The 18325-nt window shown below is 37.7% G+C and overlaps 1 protein-coding gene and 1 long non-coding RNA gene across 5 annotated transcripts in view; both read right to left on the bottom strand.

The window, feature by feature from the left end:
* Positions 1–18325, bottom strand: part of ARL15 (ARF like GTPase 15) — a 166952-nt gene that overhangs the window by 113613 nt on the left and 35014 nt on the right. The gene's annotated exons all lie outside the window — the stretch shown is intronic.
* Positions 1440–4551, bottom strand: LOC310634331. Its single transcript, XR_014491204.1, has 3 exons — positions 4507–4551; positions 4091–4158; positions 1440–1477 (listed from the first exon to the last, which is right to left on the bottom strand). It is a non-coding gene; the product is annotated as an uncharacterized lncRNA (long non-coding RNA).

Below are 18325 nucleotides of genomic sequence, written 5' to 3'. Positions count from 1 at the left end.
GTCTTGATTTCTATTTTTTTTAATATTTGCTTATTCAGATACGGTGCTGAATACTCAGATTATTCTTGTCTTGTGGGCTGACTGCTGAAAACAGCCTTTGCCGCTGGTAAGAGCTGTCCAACGGTAAAAAAAACTCCAGGATGTCTAGGAGAAGCAAATGAAAAGAGGACGTCATTTTCTAAAGGGCACAGTTCTTTCACTTGTTATCTAATACCAGATCTAACACAACTTAGCTTGTGCTATAATAGGAAACTACACAGCTTGTTCTTGGAAATATTATAAGAATATTAATATGTGTACATTTTTTCCATTCTTTTCGAATCAGTATTTTTATTTAGCTTTCTACTATTTTCTTGGCTTGAGGATGCCAATATGTAAGATTAAACACTGTGAACCAGAATTATACAGAAAGCAAAGTGAGGCAATACTGAAAATTCATCAGAAATGGAACTATTAACAGAATAAATGAAATTTGAGCGTTATAAACTCTGTAAATAAATCATTTTTTTTAAATTATCAAGCAAGATATATAATGAAATCTAGAATTGTTTGTCTAACAATGATTTCAAAATGTCATATGCAGTTTGGGATGAATTCTGTGTAAAAAACAAACAAACATTAGAACTCATTGCCTACAACTAATTTTCTGCTCTGTAGGGTACTCAGTGTTATGCTAATTGGATGGTAAAGATGAGATATTTCTTCTTTTCCTTCTGACTCAATCTTGAAGAGCTAAACCTTAAAAAAAATGTACGCTATTGATATGCTCATTTGACATTTTGTATAAATTTAAAGTCACAAAATAGGCTGGGGGAAAAATACTGAACAAATTCATTCCCAGCTAGATAAAGTTTGGAAACATTTGGTAGAAACTAGCATTTAAGTTTTTTTATGGAAACTATTTACATATAATTTCCATGTTTTATTTACAGCAGCACATAATACCCCATATTTCAAATGTTATCTAGTATAAGGTCCAAAATATTAATCCAACCACTAAATAATCTTAAATATTAATTAGATAATAAATATCATTATGCCTATCATTATGAACAGAATCTCAAGAATTACACCAAAACCAAAACCTATCCCAGAACAAGATGGTATAATATTTACAGTAGATGGAAAGAAAATGTTTTACAAAGTACAAAAGCTTTTACCAATTCCCTGCCAAAATGGCACTTGGACTTATATACTGTACCACTTCATAGTGCTTTAGAGCACTTACAGAGTCAGCATATTGCCCCAACAATCTGAGTTCTTATTTTACCAACCTTGGAAAGATGGAAGGCTGAGTCAACCATGAGCCAGTCAGAACTGAACTCCTGTAAGTGGGCAGTCAGTCTGCAATACTGCATTCTAACCACTGTGCCATCATGGCTATTAGTATTATTAGAATTAGAATATGATGTCTGTAATATTCAGGCCAAAGTTGCTTGATAGTGAGATGAGCAACATATAAATTCAATAAATAAATCTGTAAACAATTGAACATTATAAAGTTATAATTAAGTCTAAATTATAGTTAAACATTTATTCATTTAGAAAATTTATATTGCCATCTATTTGCATATGGCGACTCAATATAGAAATATGCTTATGGTTTATTTGAATTATCTTTCTGTTTCAAATACTGAATTGCTAAATGCTTTTAGGAAGCATACAAAGAATAAAGTCATGTATAAAATAATAATCTCTGATTAAAATAATAAATAATAAACTTGACGGTATTTTGTCCCCCAGCAACTTCTGTTCCATAGCTTACTGCTTGTTATGCATTATGAACAATAACTTTTGAAAATACACTCTAAATACTTTAGTTTGTGTAACTTGTGGCATTTTATATCTGTTAAATATTTCAGTTATCCCATGAAAAATACAAAGGTGTGACTTTTTCTATAGTACAAATGGCTACTATACACATTCTTCTTTTTCTATCTCCACCAACATTTCATTATTATCAGAGATCCAAATTCAGAAAAAAGTAACTGAATCACAGAACAGTAAAACAATCCTTATTATGTCTGAAATGGTATAAGGTTTCCTGCCTGAGCAGGGGGTAGGACTAGAAGATCTCCAAGGTCCCTTCCAACTCTATTATTATCGTTGTTGTTGTTGTTGTTGTTATTTACGATCAAGTCAGTGTTGATTCTTAGCAACTACAAAGACAGATTTTTTTCTCTATGACAATTTGTCCCCAACCTGATCCTTCAGGACAACTTGTTCATTCCCCCAATGCACCCATCACCAATATAACAATCCCCCCATCTTGCCACTAGTTAACTTTTTTTTTGTCTTCCACCTTTAGAATTTTCTCCAAAGAGCTAGGCCAGGGGTCGGCAACCTAAAAAAGAAAAAGAGCCACTGGGAACCGGTTCCATCACAAATTAAAAAAAGAGGGAGCCGCGTGCGTGTGTCCATGCACGCGCATGCGCAAAAAGGTTTTTTGCGCATGCGCGGACGCACGCGGCTGCCATTTTTTAAAAAATGAGATGGAACCGGTTCCCGGTTGCCCGATGGCGACGGCCCGTCTGCAAAGCTGCCGCTTTCGGCAGCTTTGCAGACGGGCCGTGGCAGCTTCCGCAAAGAGCGGCGCCCCTGCCCATTCCGAGAGGTGCGCGCGCACCTCTCCGAACGACCGGAGGTGCGCGCGTACCTCCGCGCGAATGGGCAGCGGTGCCGCTCTTTCAGGAAGCCCGCCGCGGCCCGTCTGTGAAGCTGCCGAAAGCGGCAGCTTAGCAAACGGGCTGCGGCAGCTTCCGCAAAGAGCGGCGCCCCTGCCCATTCCGAGAGGTGCGCGCGCACCTCTCCGAACGACCGGAGTTGCGCGCGCACCTCCCCAAACCTTTGGGGAGGTGCGCGCGTACCTCCGTGCGAAGGGGCAGCGGCGCCGCTCTTTCAGGAAGCTGCCGAAAGCGAAGGGGCAGCGGCGCCGCTCTTTCAGGAAGCTGCCGAAAGCGGCAGCTTCCTGAAAGAGCGGCACCGCTGCCCGTTCGCGCGGAGGTGCGCGCGCACCTCCGGTCGTTCGGAGAGGTGCGCGCGCACCTCTCGGAATGGGCAGGGGCGCCGCTCTTTGTGGAAGCTGCCGCGGCCCGTCTGCTAAGCTGCCGCTTTCGGCAGCTTCACAGACGGGCCGCGGCGGGCTTCCTGAAAGAGCGGCACCGCTGCCCATTCGCGCGGAGGTACGCGCGCACCTCTCCAAAGGTTTGGGGAGGTGCGCGCGCACCTCCGCCCATTCGGGGAGGTGCGCGTGCACCTCTCCAAACGGGCGGTGCCACTCTCCATTTGGAGAGGTGCGCGCGCACCACTGCCCGTTGGAAGAGGTGCGCGCGCACCGGGCGGCTGGGAGCCGCAAGAGACGGCTCAAAGAGCCGCATGCGGCTCCGGAGCCGCAGGTTGCCGACCTGTGAGCTAGGCCTTAACATGAAGTGTCTGAAGTAAGATAATTTGAGCCAGGTTTTTTTTTCCTAAGTTGAGTAAAAATTCTGAGTTGATTTGTTCAATGATACATCGGTTTTGTTTTCATGGTGCGCCGTGATATTCTCAGCAGTTTTCTCCAAAGCCAATTTTTAAATGCATCAATTCTCTTACTATCCTGATTCTCAAAAGTCCAACTTTCACTTCCTTAGAGTGTTACAGGGAATAGACATGCTTGCACTATTTTGATTTTTAGAGATATAATCATATTACAGCATTTGAATAATTTTTCCAAGGCCTTCATGTCAACTCTACCAAGTGCTAGTCAAAAATAATCCTTACTAACCAACGGGTTATTGCCAAAAGATCTAGATCTTTCAATGGGTTACTGCCAAAAGGTCTAGATCCTTCTTATCTAGTAAGATTAATATTAATGCTGTGTACCCTAATTACTAAAGCAAAACTTCACAATTAAATAGATAAGTCCAGAGCTTTTGTCCATTAAGAATATAACCAAGTATAAAAATCATCTATTTGGTCAGACAAAATAAAAATAAAAGATGAAGAATACAGATGTAAATAAAGTTATATTGTAAATAACATGTTCCAAACACTCAGTTCCTCCTGATGCTTATGAACATAGCCTCTGCAATAGTGGTATCTTCTTCTTTACCTCCCCTTTTATCATTTCAGGTATTGATGGAAATAGTGGTATTTTATCATATTTGTCCTGTAAGACTGCTGAAAATAAATGGAAGAGGTCCATCAGATCTCAAAGCAAATTTGTATTAATAAATTCATGCCCAATAATTTCAATCAGGATCAGGGATTATCTTTACTTTACTTTACTTTTATTAAATTTGTATACCGCCCTTCTCCCGAAGGACTCAGGGCGGTTAACAGGGCATATATAAATAACAATACAAAAATTAAAAAGGAATTAAACAAATGCCCAATTAAAAATTACAATAACAATAAAAGACCCATTAAAAACCCTAACGTTCCCCATCAGGCCAGGCCAGCTAGTTCAAATAAGTGGGTCTTCAGACCGCGCCGTGCCATCTTATTAATAGCAAGGGGGAAACTTACCCTCCTAAAAGAACATCTTGAATCCTGTTCAATGAAGCATTATATGGTTAAAATCAGAGCTGTCAAATATCCATCTCGTCAGCAAGTATCCAATGGGGTAGCAGTCAGCCTTTTGAACCCTCCTTTCTCAACTTTCAAAATTTATTTATTTATTTAGCTGCTCTTTTATCATGTACTCCTTATCCTGAATTCATGGTGCTGCACATGGAGAGTGGAAATAAAACCAATGATGATACTGAAACATAGGTATATTAATATCCACTCTTGTACAATTGATTTTTCTCAATAGACTCTGCTCACTCATGAATGTACAATAGTTTTGCAGGATCAGCAGCCACTGACAGCAGTTTATGCTAATATGGGTATATTTGTAGCAACATATGAATTGGCAGTACATGTAAATATTCAGGTGTATTACATGGAAAAATAAGGAGTCTGGCTCCGCTTTTTTCTCAGTCTCAAATCCAAAATATTCTTTCCTTTTTTCAATTTAAACTTGGGAAATGGGTAAAAATAAATTCATTACTGAAGTTGTAGCTCTCATAAGCGATAAAATATCATATGCTATTATACCTGTGCATGCGCATACATAAATACATAAATCAGAACACACACACACACACACACATAAGAAACAAATCAACCAATCTTCAGTCTCAAGAGAATATATTCTCAAATCCCAATCCAAACACTATAGCAAAGTAATCAGACATTATTTTTTATTTTTTTTATTTTAATTCCATTTATATCCCGCCCTTCTGATTTTGTTTAAATGCCCTCACAAACCAAAAGATCCCAACCCTCCAATTTATCGTTTGCTCTGAATCGTTCTTGCCTTGCATAGAAGCTCTGCCCCTTCCATTTGAGGTAGTATGATCAAAGGCACTTTGGCCAGACTTGGAAAAACATTTTCACTGAGAATGGACATAGTGCCTGTCAAAAGGTTATTCCCACTGTGTGCAGGGAGCAGCTCATGTTACTTTAGTGTAACATGAAAGTTCAAACTCTAGCCACAGTAATCCACATACATGTTTTTCTTTCTAAAAGCAGCATATGGAGCACACCGACCAGAAGAATACACCTAACATCTTATAATCTGAAGGAGGAATCCATCGTGAAGCAAGTCACTTATTTTTAATCATCTCTCAAACCTGAACCATCTATTTCAAAATTGTTTCTATTGAATTTGAGATTGAGAAGGACTGGGAGCTTTGTAAATAAATTAGGCTGCCTATATCTTGTAGAAAACAAAATAACTTGGCAGCGTAAATCTTAATGTCAGTGACAGGAAGGCTTTGCTGAACCATTACCATAAATCTGACAAACGCTAATTTGATGGGTGGCTGTATCTGTCTGCTACAAAGCCAGTCTAGACAGTCTATTGAGAAATCCTAAAACACAAGTGTTTGTTCCCCGTAACACCATCTGGATCTGGCAATAAGAGCCGACCCAGAGCCATTCACACATGGATCAAAGCGCATGCTAATGCCATCATGAAGTCATACACATAAAAAATTCAATCTGAGAACTCTAAGCAATTTTGCTAAGTCCTCAGTGGAGAAACCTCCAACTTCGCTAGACTCCAGCGAAGGGCATGAACAGGATGAGGGGGCTGTGGAGAAAAGCACAGACTATTTAATGAGCTTGGCCCTCCAGAGGAATGTTAGGCCATCTATTGTATTGGAAAAGGCTCATGTCACACTTCAGTCTGCACATCCATCAGGGTTGCCGCCTTTTCAAAACTGATCCAAGGCCTTGGTAATTACCTGTTTCAAATAGACAAGCCCAAAAGAACAGAAAGGTCTCCTAGGTATAATGCTTCAGTTTATTACAATAAGCTGTTAGGCTGTTCTGCATTAAGACAATATTCCAAATCTCCCTCATTAAAAAGTGTACTGTGGCATTAGATCAAAGAATTAAGGGCCCCCCATTGAATCACATTAAGTATTACAAATGTAAAGAGCAGTCTGGCTGAAGAGAAAATTTAGTTCTCTCTCGCAAATAAACTTGGATTTAAATCTGAAAAATTGCAATCTCTCTCTCTCTCTCTCTCTCTCTCTCTCTCTCTTTCTCTCTCTCTCTCTCTCTCTCTCTGTGTGTGTGTGTGTGTGTGTGTGTGTGTGTGTGTGTTACAAGATACTCTCCCCACCAAAAACCTTTCCCAAACACCATTAGGCAGCTTCTGCCTTGAACATTTCACATTAGCAATAAGCTTACAGGCGTACTTTTTAACATTTGTAGGCTGTTTCCTATTGCATCGAACTTGTTCTTTTTCTTGTAAAAAAGAGCAGAATGTTAGACAACTTTGATTTCTTGTACATATTAGGAAGAAGGGATGTTTCTTCAATGCTAGCAAAAATGCCAGTATTGATATTTCCCTGTGGTTGCAAATGGGCAGTTCTGCTTTTAAATACTCAGACCAAGATCTGACAACCAAGATGAGCTCATGAAATGAGCTTTCAATAATCAAGAATAATTTATGGTTTTTGTGGGTATATCTGATCCTTCCATCTCACTGGATCAAATGGGGCTTTTCAAATTCCTTTCCATCTCTTAGATACCAAATGTGCTTTTCAGGTAATATTGGATTCTCTGTATAATTTGCACTACTTTGGGTTCTGGCTTGGATTACCGAAAGTATCAAACTTATATTCCATTTTAGAACCCACAATCTTTGTGCTGTAGAATAATGTATCACTATGACTACAGGTAGAGGTTCAGTCTTAACCAAACCAGTTCTACATTGATTATTATTATTTAGACAAGAGACATAGGTTAACTTTCAAATAATATTTCAAAGCCAATTAATCATTTATCAACATGAAGGTAATAATTTCAATTACAAGTTTCACAATTTTTTACATACAATTATCAACTTTATATTGAATTAATATGTAGGCATGTTTTCCCATGGTATTTTTGAAAAGCAAAATTTATTTTATAATGAGCTAATTTAGAGTACACTCTTAAATAATTCAGAAGCAACAGATATAGTGTTAAGATATCACAATTACATACATCTGACTCACTTCAGCTGACTTTACATTGTATAATTTTATCTATGTACTGAAAAGCAAATACAGTAGTCCAGTAAAATATTACTAGTATCCGCTGTTCTGTTTTAGTTCACTGCTTTGCAAATCCCAGATAAATATTAATTGAATGAAATATCTGCAAATTTTGTCAACTATTAAAACAATAGATTCTTCTGTTTGGTGGTAATGTGTTAGCAACATAATGTATTCATAATGCATTGAGTCATTTCTGAGTACGGATAAGCATAATCAAATTGTTCATTATTTTCATACACATATACACAAACATAACACTATTCAGTTTGTCAATGGGCCTGTTCTTTTAAATATCCCATTCACTATTACCAATGATATTAAGCATAAAGATTTTCCCATGGGAAATACCAGCTACAGAAGGAAAACCATATGGACTTTATTATAATTATAAATATATATGAGACACACACACACACACACAGAGAGAGAGAGAGAGAGAGAGAGAGAGAGAGAGAGAGAGAGAGAGAGAGAGAGAGAGAGAGAGAGAGAGAGAGAGAGAGCTTTGACCAAACAGAACAATACTGCCATCTACTGTTCAGTATCATGATACTTTTTTTGGAATTAAAGAGTTATACGCTAAATCAGGGAGAATTTTTACAAATAACAAAATTGGTGAAACATTGGCAATGTAAAAGGAAACATACTACATTCCAGTCATCATTCAAGATCATTGCAACCTTTTTTGGAGCAAGGCATTCATGTCACTCCAAAATAAGCTGCTAAAATTAGCTGTATATTTCTAAGAAACTTCAAGAATGTGTCAATGTAAGTACAAGGAAGAGGATGGAATATGAGGATATTTATCTCTTTAATATTGCTGTCATGTGTCATAGGTGAAAAAGTTTTAAAGTATTCAAAACTTGTAAAGCTATTCTATACATATTACATGTTCAGCTATACACAACAATAATAAAAAAGAACTGCATCTGAAATATATTAGATAGATTCGCTGCCTTGAATTCTTTATAAAAATAATACAGGCAGGATATAAATGAAATAAATAAATAGTGCACCCTTCATAGAGAATAGTAATCTTAATGGATGCATATTCTAATAAATCCAAATCCAACAATCATATTAGTACCCAGAGGTCTGTGAGAAAGGAAACACTTGTTCACCAGTTGCCTTCAAAACAAGCATTACAAAAAGACAGCTGAGAAATTGACACATTAAGTCTTCCTTCCTACTATATAAGATTGCCGAAATCAACCATCTGATCCCAATATCCAGTAGCACATTCTCTCCCTTCTAGAAAACCAAGGACTACATGTCGTGATATGTTGCCAAGTGATTAAGCTACTTTTCAATAGAACTACTTCAACAGTAGCTGCACATTCTACTTCTAAGGAATGTATTTTAATTCCCCATTTTAATAAATAATGCACAAATGACTCAGAAAATATTTTTAACATCCAAAGAAAAAAAGGGTGAATTTCACCTGATGTTCAGAAATAGGTTTCTATTGTGCATTTTTCTACCACCAGATGTATAGTTGAACAACTGCTAGCCATCATAAAATTTGCCATTCTTTTTGTCATCATGGTATATCTTTAGGTCAACTGATGGTATGGATGGCATTTAGTTATCCTCTGCTCGTGGTGGTGCACATGTTTTTCCTCAGCCTGATTTTTAGCCTCAAAATAATAGCCTGGCACAAAGTGAACTTTGATATCAGCTTTAAAATCCTGCAATTAAAAGGGGTGAAGACAATAAAAGAGGGAAACATTTTTTCTTAATATCTGAAAATATAAATCATACTTTTGTATCAATATTAGTTATTCCATCTTTCCGCCTCCCCTTATTCCAGACCTGGGCATTTTACAGTCCCTGGGCCAATTCAGCCCTTTGGCTTGATTCTGCCTATCCCGCATAAGGTCAATCAGAAATTACAAATCAAATGTAAATAAGTGCATACCATGAACACAATACAACTGCATTGGTTTTAATTTGAAGTTGACTATTTTTCTTTTGATTTATGTATGCGCATGCATGCATGCCTATACACCTTCACACCCTTAATTGGTTCAGCCCTCCACAACAGTCCCAGTTTCCCATGTGGCCCCTTGGGAAACTCAATTGCCCACCCCTGCTTTATTCTGTGTCTATTAAAGAAAATCTGTTTAGAATATTGCACCATAGAAGAGTTTCATCTTTCTTGCACCTGCATTCTGTCTGTATTCTCAAGAGGAAATGAATTAAAGCTGATGACTTTGCTTGCCCTGAGATTCCTGTAATCTAATTTGCAAGTATTTCTCCCGCTCTTTATTTTAGCCAATATCCCTGCATAAAGGTAAAGACTCCACATCCCCCCTTCCCTATGAAAACACATGTACTAGAAGATTTAGAAAAGTTAGCTTATTTCATTCTAATGGAAAATATATTGGCCCCAGCAGATTCAGAACAGCAGAACTGGAAAAGTCACTCAATCCAATGGGCCAACCTATTGCTACTTGAAGACTTCTCATAATGAACATCTGAGCATCACTGAATGGTATGCAAACATTAGAAGGGTAAGAAATGACTATTCTAATGCTACTTCAAAAGTTCTTATTCAGTTTTATACTACTTTGAATCTCTTTTCTACTGTATTCTTTCTTCTTTCAATTCATTGTACCTTTTCCCCTCATAGGTACTTTCAAATATCTATTAAAACAAACAACAAAAGGATAGGTAAGTTAAATAAAAAATGAAATCTATAACTAGTGATTCTCCAGCTTCTGCATGAATATATTGAGGGGCAGAAAGTTTAACAACCTTCCAAGTTAGTGTTTTCACTACTGGAACACTTAACTACATTATTTTGAACATCTAGAAAAATTTCTGTTTTAGAATCATAGTTAGAAGAAGCCATTTAGACCACAGAGCACAGCTCCTTGCTCAGTGCAGGAATTCACATTAAAGCATCCCTGGCAGATGGTGGTCCAGCTTCCACTTGAACACATCCACTGAAGGGAGGTCTATGACCTCTCTGGGTCACTGGTTCCACTGTTAAATTGTTCAAACTGTTAGGAAGTTTTTCTAACGTTCAGTTGGAATTTGCCTTCATGTAACTTAAATCCATTATTTTGTGTCCTGTGTTCAGGATGACAGAGAACAGGTCTTGACCTTCTTCTATGTAACATCCTTTTGGAAATTTTAAAAATGCAATCATAGACTTCTTGAATTTTGTCTTCAAGGCTAAACATAGCAATTTCTACATTCTCTCTTTGTAGGAATTCCTGTCCTGATCATCCATTTTATTTTATTTATTTATATTCCACCTTTATTGTTTTTAAAGATAGCTCAAGGCAGAAAACATAAGCGGTATTCCTTCTGCCTCCTATTTTCTCCACAACAGTTCTGTAAGGTGGGTTGGACTGAGAGAAAGTGACTGGCCAAAGGTCATCCAGCTGGTTTCATGGCTAAGGCAGAATTTGAACTCACATGATTTCTAGGCTGGTACATTAACCACTAGGCCAAACTGGCTCTTCTCCGAACCTTTGTAGTTTATATGAATCATTCTTAGAGTGCAATATTCACAAATGGGACATAGTATTTATTTATTTATTTATTTTATTTTTATTACATTTATATCCCGCCCTTCTCCGAAGACTCAGGGCGGCTTACAAGCTTAGCAGTAGCCTTCATTCTATGTATATGCCTGCTTGTTAGGGCTTTCACACACACCCCAAGCAGCATTATTACAAAGTCAGCTTATTGCCCCCAACAATCTGGGTCCTCATTTTACCTACCTCGGAAGGATGGAAGGCTGAGTCAACCTTGAGCCTGGTGGGATGCGAACCTGCACTAATTGCAGGCAGCTGGTGTTACTTAAGGAGGCATCAGCCCACTGCTCCACCAAGGCTCAACAAGGGGACTGATCAATGAGAATAAAATGAAACTGTTACTCAAGATTTGGAAATTATTTCTATTCATAGAACCTAAAATATATTTGCATTTCAGCAAAGACATCACACTACTGACTCATATAATTCTCTTTAAAATCTTTTCACAAAAAATGTTTATGAAAAAAAATCTGAAAATATAATATCAGAAACCCAAATACCTTGGCCATTATTGAATGATAAAGAACATGGCATGATCTTTTCTAAATAATTTATGAATGCTGTTATATTGTCCTTTAATTTCTTCTCAGATAAACATATCAATTCAATATCCCTCTTAGTATTCAGATTTCTCAAACTTTCCAATGTATCTGAATCTTTTTTCAAATGTGATAAGTAAACCTCAACTCAATATATAATACTTGCAGTAGAAGAGCAGACTGGGATAAACTGGAAATTATACTTATCTTTTGGCAATCTCTCTCTTTTTTACTGTCCTCAATATTATAGGAGCTCAAGCATACACACACACACACACACACACACACACACACACACACAAACACACACACACACACACACAGAGAGAGAGAGAGAGAGAGAGATCTAACTTCTTTGAGAATTACAATTATGAAGACATCATTGAGAGTGACAAAGAAAGAAATGTTATTGATAAAGCTAATATTGTAAATAAAATAATGAAATAGATATAGCCATAGTTTATTATTCATGGTCACAGATAAAAACTTATGACTACTTGTTGTCACCCACTTACCGGTAGTCTCTTTACAAACGCAAGAATAATTCAAAATAAAAATATCAAACATGATCAATCAAATTTAAAACAGAAGTAGGTGCAAATGGGCAAGTAAGTTTTTTTTACTTGCCAACTAACAATATAAATTACTCATTTTTTCCAGTAATTGCACCCAATTATATGAAAATAAGCATCTCATCCAGAAACACTCATCACCAGCTAAATATATCTCCATTTTTTTCTCAAATAATGCTAAACTATAGGGAAAAAAGGCCAAATATGCTTCATATTCTTAGGAATGAGGGTTTTTTTTTCCTTTTAAAAAGTCACTGACCTGACAACACAGTGCACATATAGCATTTGTCAGCTAACAGCAAAGCACAATGCCTAAAGTTTAGCCTTACTTTTTAATAATGCAATTGTGTTGCCATTTTCATGTATCTCAGTTTGTCTAACCAATTACTCTCACTTTGAAAATAATTTAAAGCAAATGAAGAGATATCAAAATTAATTAGCTGGTTTTTTTAAGTGTAATTTCTTATACAATTAAAAATACAGCCAACTGACCCACCATGGAAGATTTTCCTTTTCATGGTTCTTCAGCTATCATATCTGCTGTAGAATGGCCATACTTTTTTTGCTTTACAGTTACAGTTTTGTTACCTGTTTGCAAGTTCAGATAAATAACACAGACAACAAAAATACGCTCAAACAATTAGCTAGCATTTTTAAATAACAAAATAGCTCTTGGAAGAAATCCAACTGAGCAAGCAAATCTAAAAAAAAGTATTTCTAAAAATGGGGCACATCTTGCCTTTTCTTTTCTTGTCTTTTTATCTCAAAGCCTGCTTCAGACTAAGCCTTTATTAGCAGTTTGTTTGTTTAGTGAGAGTTCAAATCTTGTTTAGTCTCTGGACAAAAGGTCAGTCTCACTGACAAACCTTGAAGAAGGAGAATATCCAGCAGGTGCTGCTTTTCTTCCGTGCAACCTGAATAGCGAGAAGCCATGTCTAATTTATTTAAATAGAGTATTTCTTACTTGCTCTTACTTAAAACTTTCCTCAGAGATTTACAACACTGTGGACAGAGCTATTAAAATCAACTTAAAATATAGAAATTAACATAAAAGAATAAAGTAATTGATAAACAAACAAAACCCACAAATGAATAAAGACAAAAAGAGCAAGATTTTTTAAAACTGCATGAGCACCATAAAGTCCTGATCTGGTGCTAAGAAAATTTTTTAGTGCTGTTATTAGCCAAATCTTTTTATGAAGACATTCAAGAGTCTGTAAGGAGAAAAAATGCCTTTGGGAAAAATACAATCTGACATATCTTGCAGAATCATATGACAAGAGATGCTTCTTGGAGGAGTTGGATTCCAATCTGCTTAGTGTTTAAAAGTACTTTAATTTCTTAAGCTGGTTTCAGTTTAGTACAAGCAGCCAATATAATTTTGTCAGAATAGATGCAAGATGAACTTTAGTTGCCCCACTCCAAACTGCCAACTAAATTGTGCAATAACAAGTTTCCAAATTGTATTTAAGTACAATTCCATGTATAATGCTCTACAACAGTGTTTCCCAACCATATCAACTGGGGAATTCAAGGACCTGGAATCCACACATTTTAAAGTTTCTGAAGTTGAGAAATACTGCTTTACATTTTAATTTGCTTATTCTTGCTTACAGAAGCATCTGTAGTTAATCACGATAATGCCAAAATGACGAAACATGCATTGTGTATGCATGGAAGAGCTGCCTTTTTATTATTTAACTCTCCATGGATGCTAAGAAACTAAAACATTCAAACTTAAAGCCAGTGCTTCTTGTAAGAGCTGGATTTTAGTGCAAAGTCTAGGATCCTGTCATCAAGGAGTCTCCAAATTATCATCCAGAAAGAATAGCTACTGTGTATTATAATACAGTTCCCAAAAATTTATTCTTTCCACTTAAAACAGTTATTAGTCAGTTGATACCTGCTTTCAGATGACTGGATAATCCCCCACTCTAAAAGAATGCATACATACACACATAGATACATACATACATTTATATGTTACCCATCACACCTAGAGGCAACTCTAGACAGCTTACAATCATGAATTCAAATTACATATGACATGAAAAGAATAGAGGATGAAAAAAAACAGAACTAAAAATATTTGGCAATGTCTCTTCATCATAACCCGTTATATCAACCTAGGATTCCCAGCCTCCAATTCTGGTGAGAGAGAAGTTCTCTGAGGATGGGCTGTAAAAGACTAAAAGCTTAGAAGACTAAACCTCTGGTCCCAGTGGCTGAGCCAGATTGGATCCTGTATACATATTAATAAGCAGCGAATATATATATTTGGTCTATAAAGTAACTATGGAATCCTTGGTACTCTTTGAGCTTGGGTTGTTTGCTTGCAAATGTTTTGTTACCAAACTAAGTGACATCTTTAGTACACATATGAAAGTAACTGTTGTTTACTGGTTAAGAAGTCCTAAACCTAAGATGAAAACTACTATGGATGCATGGAGATTTCACATTTTTCTTTGCAATAAGCCTCCTGCTCTGTATACACAAAGAAACAGAAGGGGGGGAGTAATTGCCATCACCTTTTTACTTTCAGTCTGCTTACTCCCTATTTCCATCTCTCTCTCTTATGAAGACACCTCCTTTCCAGAGCCTTATACCTGCCACATGTTCCCTTTAACAATTTTAATGAGTAATGAAGGGAAATTATTCAAACTCAATAATATGTAAGCAGTCTGTGTCTGTATTTTCACATATCACATTTTAAAGCATTTTGAACTGCCTGCATTATATTAACTCATATCCTCTGGAGATCTTCCAGCTCATGGTACTTGCTCAATTAAAAATAAATTGCACCCTCTAGTGGTCCAATAGATGATGCTGTGTAGCTGTTGTTTGTAAGCTATATGTTAAACAGTTCTTTATTTAAAATAGTATAATTTTAAGCTCCTGAGACCTTGCCAGATGAAAAAGTCAAGGGTTTTTAAAGTGCAACACGGTGAGAGTGATGAGGAAGAGATCAGAAAGATCACATAGTGTGGTGGAATAGGCATTCTAAATATAGCATCCTGAACTTTTTATTGTTCAAAACTTCCATGAAACAGCTGATATTTTAAAGAACATTTTAAGGTTTCTGGGGGGGGATAGTGGTTTCCTTTCCTTTTATCCTCAAAAGATATTTTTTCATGCTATGCTTTTATTAAAATGAAATGATAAGAATAGCAGCTTAACAGTTTAAGCTTATCTGCTCGAGGTATAGATGTTCACAAAATAATATATTATTATTAAAGGCACACTTCAACTGAGAATACACAAATATTCAAACCTTACCTGTTCCTAATTCACCAAAAAAAATATTTGACTATCAATTGGTTGTTACTGGTCAGATAGCCAGACAAACGTTTAGTCTGGATTTGGCATTTTTGTCCATGTATTGAGTCCTTTTCAAGGAACCCGCACAGGCAGATGTTGTTGTTCAATAATATTAAAGGTATGATTGCAGGATGTAAAACTTTCCAGGTAAAGCTGCCTTTTCCTATTGATTGATGGTGAGTTTGTCAAAGGTACTCAGCTGGTGCTCCAGATGTTTTCGAAGTAAGCTTTGAATATAATGTCTTTTACTACTGTACTACATTTACAGTAAGGCTAAATATTAATAATGTATTGATTTAAATGGATTTATTCTAAGTCTGTCTAAATCTGGGTCCAACATTTTGTCAAGAGTATGCAGGATATTAAATCAGGCATCATACTGTTATAAAAACAATAGCTTTACTCCCACATCTCCATTAGTTTTTTTCCTATCACTTATGATAAATAATGCTTCCCTGAATGTTTTATTTATTTTGTTTGCATTACACTTACTAGGAAACCAGATTTTTTTACAATCAAAGCCAGGTTCCTGAAGAAGTCCATAATTCTGGGAAACATGGTAGCAAGGAGAAGATTATGGGTGGACTTGACTACAGTGATGCTGGGTGCACCATTGGAAGATATAAAGGAGCAATTTGGTTTCAGAATAACCTGGAGAATAACTACCTATGTGATGTCTAAGAATAGGTAGGCAGATAGGCAGGTACATAGGTAGACAGACAGACAGACAGACAATATACCTTCTGTGCTTCCAGTACTTACATCTGCATTTAGTCCAGACTATATGCCAGACATTTTCTAAAAAGTTCATAAGCCCTTCCAATATCACAAATAAAACAATGACACATAACCCTGTACTACCATGGTCAATAAATGTCTAGTAATACTATCTAGTACAGGGCTTTTCAACCTTTTCACCCATTGTACCACTTTTAGGATATGGCAACATCCGAGTACCACCAGTCGTCTAGAAAGGTGTCAAAAACTTGATGAACAAAAAAAAAGGAAAAAAGGTAGTCCTCGACTTACAACAGTTTGCTTAGTGACTGTTTGAAGTTACAATGGCACTGAAAAAGTGCCCCAAAAACCATAGCCAAGCAAGACACCTGCCTACCCGCCCAGTGGCGTTCTTCCTCCTGTCCGAGGTTTTCATTGTTATGAGCATTTCTGTTGAGGATTGGCAGCAGGGGTGGGGTTGGAGGGCGTTTGATTTTTATTCCGCCCGTCTGCTGGGTGGTTGCAGCAGGTTTTGGTCACTTTACATGACCCTGGGACACTGTGACCGTCATAAATATGAATCAGTTGCCAAGCATCTGAATGTAAATCACAAGACCCTGGAGATGCTGCAACATACCAGCTGATTGGTGCTTCTTCTGGGCTCAGAAGCTCCAGGATCAGTACCGAGCTCCAGCTGGAGCCTGGCACTGACCCTGGCATTTCCTCTGAGCCCTGACAGCCCCAAGTAGCACTCATCAGCTGGAAAGCGGCACTGATCCTGGCGCTTCCGCTGAGCCCTGCAGCTCCAACCATCTCTCGCTCAGGCTTGTGCGGTGCTGCCATCGGTTCAGCTCATTCCCCTCCCCTGCTACCACTTTTCTAGGATGGTCGTGTACCACCTGCCAGGTGCCAATGTACCACAGGTGGTATCCATACCACTGGTTGAAAAGCCCTGATCTAGTATTATGAAAGCTTTTAACCAATTAAATAAATGGAGTCACAAATATATTAGCCTTTAAAATAACTACATACATACATACATACATACATACATACATACATACATTCTCTCTCTCTCTCTCTCTCTCACACACACACACACACACACACACACACACACACACATATTAAACTGAACAGGACACAACCCAGGAAATATCTATTTCCTTCCTTTCTTTTTTTTATAACAACTTTTAAAAAACTTATTTAATCTTTACTACATCATTGGTCAATCAGATAAGAAAATGTAAACATATTACATCTTATGTTTGCCAGGTATCTTAGGTATTCTACCTATTCTTAGACATTACTGAGACCTGTGCCATGTGCAAAGAGTTTACAAGGTTTGAATTTTTGGAAAGCAGATTGCTTTACCATTTTATATTCAGGATATGCTGAGAAAGTCTATGTCCAACTCCCAAAAATAGTTCTATTGGAATCCTGCCCTTCCTGCTGAACTAAGGCAGGAAAAAGTTATAGCCTACCGTTTTTTCCACTCTCCTCTAGAAATTTTGAGAATGGAATGGGGTGAATATTACAGCATGGTGACCTCAAGTGTTACATTTATTGGAAAAGAGAGAATAACACTATAAAGCAGCAATTGTGACCTCTCGCCTAGACTACTGTAACGCTCTCTACTTGGGGCTGCCCTTGAGATCCACTCGGAAGCTTCAACTGGTGCAAAGTGCAGCGGCACGGACACTCTTGGGAGCCTCCCGATACTCCCATATCACACCTCTCCTCCGTGCACTGCACTGGCTTCCAGTTGCCTTCCGTGTGAAGTTCAAGGTGCTAACAATGACTTACAAAGCCCTACATGGCATGGGTCCGGACTACCTACGGGAGCACCTTCTGCCAATGTCAGCACCCCACCGTCCTGTGCGCTCCCACAGAGAGGGCCTCCTCAGGGTGCCACCGCTCAAGGAATGTCGGCTGGTGGCCCCCAGGGGGAGGGCATTCGCAGTGGGTGCGCCAGCCCTCTGGAACAGCTTACCAACCGAAATCCGGATGGCCCCCGACCTCCGCACCTTCCGGCGCGAATTAAAAACTTATCTGTT

The sequence above is a fragment of the Vipera ursinii genome (assembly GCF_947247035.1).
Source record: "Vipera ursinii genome assembly, chromosome: 2".
Classification (NCBI taxonomy): Eukaryota; Metazoa; Chordata; class Lepidosauria; order Squamata; family Viperidae; genus Vipera; species Vipera ursinii.
Note: the sequence above shows the minus strand (reverse complement) of the source record. Positions and strands in the feature narration are given on the sequence as shown.